Below are 5,645 nucleotides of genomic sequence, written 5' to 3'. Positions count from 1 at the left end.
AACCATGATTTGTGGTGGTCTAGCTTTGGTCTTAAAAATGATTTGGTTTCTCTCATGCCAGATTTGATATACTGCAGCTGCTAACACCATGCCATATACTTCAGCTCCTTTGCAAAGCCTAATCAAGTTCTTCCTTCCACTCCAGACAACCTCTAGATGTCCCTTGACAAACCAATTGCTTACTCCATGTTGCCCCGGACATTTAAAGAAGAGATGATGTATGGACTCAGGATCCTGCTTGAATTAGAAACATTGTGAAACAGTTGTGAAGCCCCATTAGGCCATCCTGTCCTTACTGAAGACGGAGTAATTAATAATGTTACTAATGAAATTTTTTTATTTTTCGAGATGACGATCAAAAACTTATCTAAACACACTTTTTCACAAGTTTCACACCTCAACTATCGGTTATTCTCTTTCCTACTTGAACTATCATCATCTATATATTAAAAAACACCTAACTGAGTAGATGGTGATAGTTCAGGTAGGAAAACAGAAGAGTTGATAGTTGCAGTGTAAAACTCGCAGAAAGGTGATAGTTCAGGTGCGGTGTTGATCATTAACTCTTTGTTTCTGGAGAAATTTAAAAAAACTCACATTGAGTGTTATGTATGGATGTAGACTTTAGGGCAATTGTATCTAGAAAAACTCACATTGAGTGTTATGTATGGATGTAGACTTTAAGGCAATTGTTACCCATGTCCTCTTGTTCTTGTTCAATCTTTCTTGCAGAATCCTCAGCAGAAGGGCTGCAATTATGTAATTCAATCGACTCCAAAGTACAAATTTCTCCAAAATCTATTGGAATTTCCTTAAGGTTGTCACATTTCTTCAGAACAAGGTGTTTTAGACTTGGGAAGTTATCACTGCTCGCTACCCAATTCGTAAGAAGTACTTTCCGAAATAACAACTTTAGGCTTTCGAATATGTCATCATCACGCAATCTCCATACATAACCAATGGCTGCACGATCTTTAAGTTTGAGCTCTTCGAGATTTGGCAACTTGACAAGAGTTGAAATATCTTCCCAAGGAAAACCAAACCAGCCAGAGAAAGTCAACCTCTTAAGTGATGCTGGGAAAAAAGATTCCTTGATGGAGATCGGAGGTGTCCAAGACAAAAAGGCATTACTGACGCACTTCAATGCTTCGAGTTTTGTCAACGGGGCGATTGACCCAACTCTGTTTTGGTAAGTCGTCATGATGGACGATCAATCTTTTTAGATTGGGAATGCTAAAAAGGATTTCATTTGTACAACTGGTGAAATAGAGATTAGAAAGTTCCACTAAGTTTGGCATCCCAAGATGCTTATATAAGATACTTTTTCTTCCAGGGCTCGGTAAATAACAGGATTTCTTTGTATGTATATGCCTCAAGTTCTTCATCGTCCATACCTTCTCTGGTAAAGTTGCATGATTATAACTTCTCTCATAAATTAGAGTTTGCAGATTCTGAAGCTCTGAGATTGATGCAGGAAGCTTTGCAAGAGATCGAACTTGTAGATATCTCAGATGAAATAACTTTGTAATTACAGGAAGAATAGAAAGGAAACTTTCATTTACATCGAAAATGGCCAATACCCTGAGAAGGTGGAAACGGGAGAAAACTTCAGGTCTTACAAAATTATTAGTTTTAGAAAATAAGTAGATAGACCTGGCAACCGAGGGTAATAACTTGAAACGCCTATCATCTGAATAACTGTTAATCTGGAAACTGAAGCGACGACCATTGTACTTTTGTGTTGAAAGAGTAAGGACTACATCAGTTCGCTCAACATGCATAAACTTTGTCATTTCGACTTCAGTTAAACAGAATTCACGCAGTAGATCATGCATACCACATACTTTTATCTGACTGCTGAATCTCCTTTTGTTAACGATAATCAAGTTTCTGCTAATAAGATCCTCCAAATAATCTTCTGCCACTTCCTCCAAGCTTTTATCACTTTCAGGACTTCTTATAAAACCTTCAGCGATCCATAACTGAATCAATCTCCAAGTCAACCTGATAATCCTACGGGAAACTACCGATAGAAAGAAAGAAAGGTTTGAGGTGATTAGGCAAGTTGTGGTAACTCAAACCGAGCACTCCTAAGCATTTATCTGGATGACTAGCAATGATTTCACCCATGGTTCGGGAAACATCCATCCAACTTTCTAATGTCCTGGCCACTTTAGAGAGATGACCCGCAATCACTGAAATTTTAAGGGTAGTCCTTGGCATTTTTCTGCTATTTGCTTTCCAATTTCTTCCAACTCAGGAGGATGATCATATTCTGGTCCAAACACCTTAGCACAAAGTAACTTCCAACTGTTTTCTAAATTCAACGGGTTCATCTCATGACGGTTAATAGGATTTGCATATATTGCAACCTTTGTTTCTCTAGTAGTCAATAAGATTCGACTCCTATTGTTGCAATCAGGAAATATTGCTCTTATGCTATCCCAAACATCCGTACTCCAAATATCATCAACTATAACAAGGTATCTCTGACTCTTAAGTATTTTCTACACCAGGTCGGCTAATTCATTGTCTTCCTTCTTTTCATAATCTTTTTCAATCTCAATATTTGTTTGCTTCGAAATGCAATGTAAAGCTTCTAACAAAACATTTCTACTTCCATATACTTGAGATATTGTAATCCAAACACGAATGTCAAAATGATGCCTGATTTTCAGATGATCATGAGCTTTTCTAGCAAGTGTTGTTTTGCCGATGCCACCCATGCCTGATATTGTGATGATGTCTAGATTGGACAACGGCTCTGTCAATCTTCTAACAATTATCTCCAAGTCCTCATATAGTCCTTGAACGATATCACCGTCCAAATTTTGCAGCATCTGGTTAGTTCTAGAAGAAGTACTGTCAATCAAGAAATCCCCCATAGATTCAAGAAATCGATGGTCATTGCGACTACTTGTGCTAAAATCAGAAACAATCTCCATCATTTCATTCTTTATTGTATTTATTCTTTCAACAACCGGTCGCAAATTCTTGCTAGCGAACTTTCAAAAGCATTTTCACATGTCCAGCACATTTCAATAACATCTTCTGCATCACTAGCAGCAGATTTTATTATTTCCTCGATAGATTTGATTTTTTCAGGATCAAACCTACTCTTGCTAGCTTCTTCGACAAAATTTTGAAAATATTCAGCAGTATTATGAAGGGATTCTAGTGTTTTAGCAGTTTGACCTTGAATGAGTACAGGTTGTCTCTCCTGAAGTTGCTCAAGTGTTTGAAGAAGAGAAATTACAGCAGTGTAAGCCGCCATCACCTATTAAGATATCGAAAGCGGTAACACAATGATTTGCAGGTGAAATACCCTTCACAAGATCAAAAGGATATCAATATAGAGAGATTTGAACTTAGATCTCAGAATATTGTACAACTTCTAAGTAATTTCCAAGCCTTAGCTTAGTGTTAATGACTAAATCATTTGATTTAATTAATAAAGACAAAGTCAGACTAGTAGATGTGATATAATAATTCTTTTAAGTTAAGTGAAGAAACTGTCAATCAGAAGAAAGGGAATGTATAAAAGCAAAACATTAATCAAATGTAAAAATGGATTGAAGGATTATTACATTACACCTACTCCTCTGACTCTGTCTTTCCTTTTTCTGGTCAAGTAAAATAATTTTGTCATGAACACTAAGAAAAGGTTTCGAAATTAATTAAAAGATGTTGTACAACAAGTCGTGGGAATAAAATTTGTGAAAAAATAGTTAGAGAGTTGAGAAACTTTATATCGCGATACTTGCGAATACTATGTTCAAACCTCTCTATATTGATATCCTTTTCATCTTGTGAAGGATATTTCACGTAAAAATCTTTGTGTTACCTCCTTATTTTTAGTTTCTTATTATCATGTCTGTCTTAGTGTCTCTTTCAATATCTTGTGAAGTTGATGGCAGCTTATACAGCTGTAATTTCTCTTCTTCAAACACTTGAGCAACTTCAGCAATGACATCCAGAACTCGTTCAAGGTCAAAGTGTTAAAACGCTAGAATCCCTGCATGAAAGTGCTGAATATTTTCAAAATGTTGTTGAAGAATAGTAGCTTAAAAAGTTAGTTACCAGTAGAATAGTAGTTAACAGTTCGAGTACTTTGGCAACTGATCAGTTTAGAAGTAGTTGGTATGATTGCATCTATAAATACCTCTTAATATACAAAAAATCTATTCAACAGGAATCCCTCTTCATTTTCTTTTTTCTTCTTTAATCTTGTTTGATCTTCTAAGACTCGAAGTCATTGATACTTAAGAGTAATTACAAAGTGTCCATCAGAAGAAAGGAAATATATACATGCAACAAATTAAGCCAAGAATGAATAAACATCACACACAGAAAACAAATGCTGTCAACATAGGTCTGTTTGAGAGTTGATAGCTGCTTAAAGTTTTGATTGTATCAAAGAGGCTACGCTTTCATCAACTTGAAAAGCCTTGGCAAGAATATATGTTTCTATAGCTGGTTCTGATACGAAAACTGGATTAGCAATGCTTATAACACCAGGATTCTGGTTACTCAAAGCAGCAATTGCAACAGCATTTCCATATCCCACGTTGCGTTGGTAGTGAACAAGGCCAATTGGAAAAACAAACACATCGCCTTTTTAAACGACCTTAGTAATAAGGCAATTTTTAGGATTTGAAGTTACAAAACCAACTTGAAGAGAACCTTCAAGGACTGTGAGTATTTCAGTAGCTCCCCACGGTGCATAGTCGATGCATGCCAATGAGATGCCAAGAATGTTCGGTCGTGGAACTTGAGCTACATTAACAGAAGTGACCTTAGAGCCAAAGATGTGTTTCCAGCCAAATGTAGGCCACTGAAGAAAAAGTCCTCTGCACTAACAGACTTGGGATCTTTGCAAGCTAAGCCATTTACCTTAGCTGAAATAATGGGAAAAAAATACAGTGAGAAAATTCATTAAATTATTGATCTGCTAGTCCTAATATAATACTCATTTGGCTTCATTCTAGTCTATATGACACACTTTCCTTTTTAGTCGCACCAAAAAAATGTTGTAAATTTCGCAACGATTAACTTTACACTTCTCAGTTTACTGTCGATGAGAACGTCTATAACCACACAACTATTATGGCATGTATAAGGCCACAAGTTTTGGAAGTTCTCATTTATTTCTTAAGTTCCATGCTAAATCAAACTATTCCACATTGGAAGGGAGGGACTACATAAGAAGAAACTGCAAATCTTATCGCGATTTATTGACATGCAAAACCGGATCGGCCACACAGAAATCTTGCATTGGACTTGGCTCAAAAGCTAACACAACACAGCGGAAACTAAGTACTGCTACTAGATTCAGCAGGAGAAAGTGCTTAGCCATTTTCAAGAACTAAATAAGAGAAGCAAAACAACAACTGCTACGCCTCAGCCCCAAACTAGCAGAAGCAAAAGTAAGGATGAAGTGATTGATAAGATAGTCTCCTTATATATAGAAAAGAGAAAAGACTTCATGCATGCAAGAGTGCTATGAGTTTTGGTGAGTAATTTGTCCTTTAAAAAAATATTGTGAAGGGCCGTCCAAGCACATATGTAGACTTTGACAATTATTAGCTGTCATTTGCAGTGATTATGATATAATTTGCAGAAACAAGACAATAATAAGAGGTCAG

The 5,645-nt window shown here is 36.4% G+C and overlaps 2 pseudogenes; both read right to left on the bottom strand.

Annotated features, from left to right (window-relative positions):
• Nucleotides 1-15: 15 nt before the first annotated feature.
• Nucleotides 16-3,397, bottom strand: LOC107845180 (annotated as a pseudogene).
• Nucleotides 3,398-4,396: 999 nt separating this feature from the next.
• LOC107844710 lies at nucleotides 4,397-5,356 on the bottom strand (annotated as a pseudogene).
• Nucleotides 5,357-5,645: the final 289 nt, after the last annotated feature.

The sequence above is a fragment of the Capsicum annuum genome, unplaced genomic scaffold (assembly GCF_002878395.1).
Source record: "Capsicum annuum cultivar UCD-10X-F1 unplaced genomic scaffold, UCD10Xv1.1 ctg77764, whole genome shotgun sequence".
Taxonomy (NCBI): Eukaryota; Viridiplantae; Streptophyta; class Magnoliopsida; order Solanales; family Solanaceae; genus Capsicum; species Capsicum annuum.
Note: the sequence above shows the minus strand (reverse complement) of the source record. Positions and strands in the feature narration are given on the sequence as shown.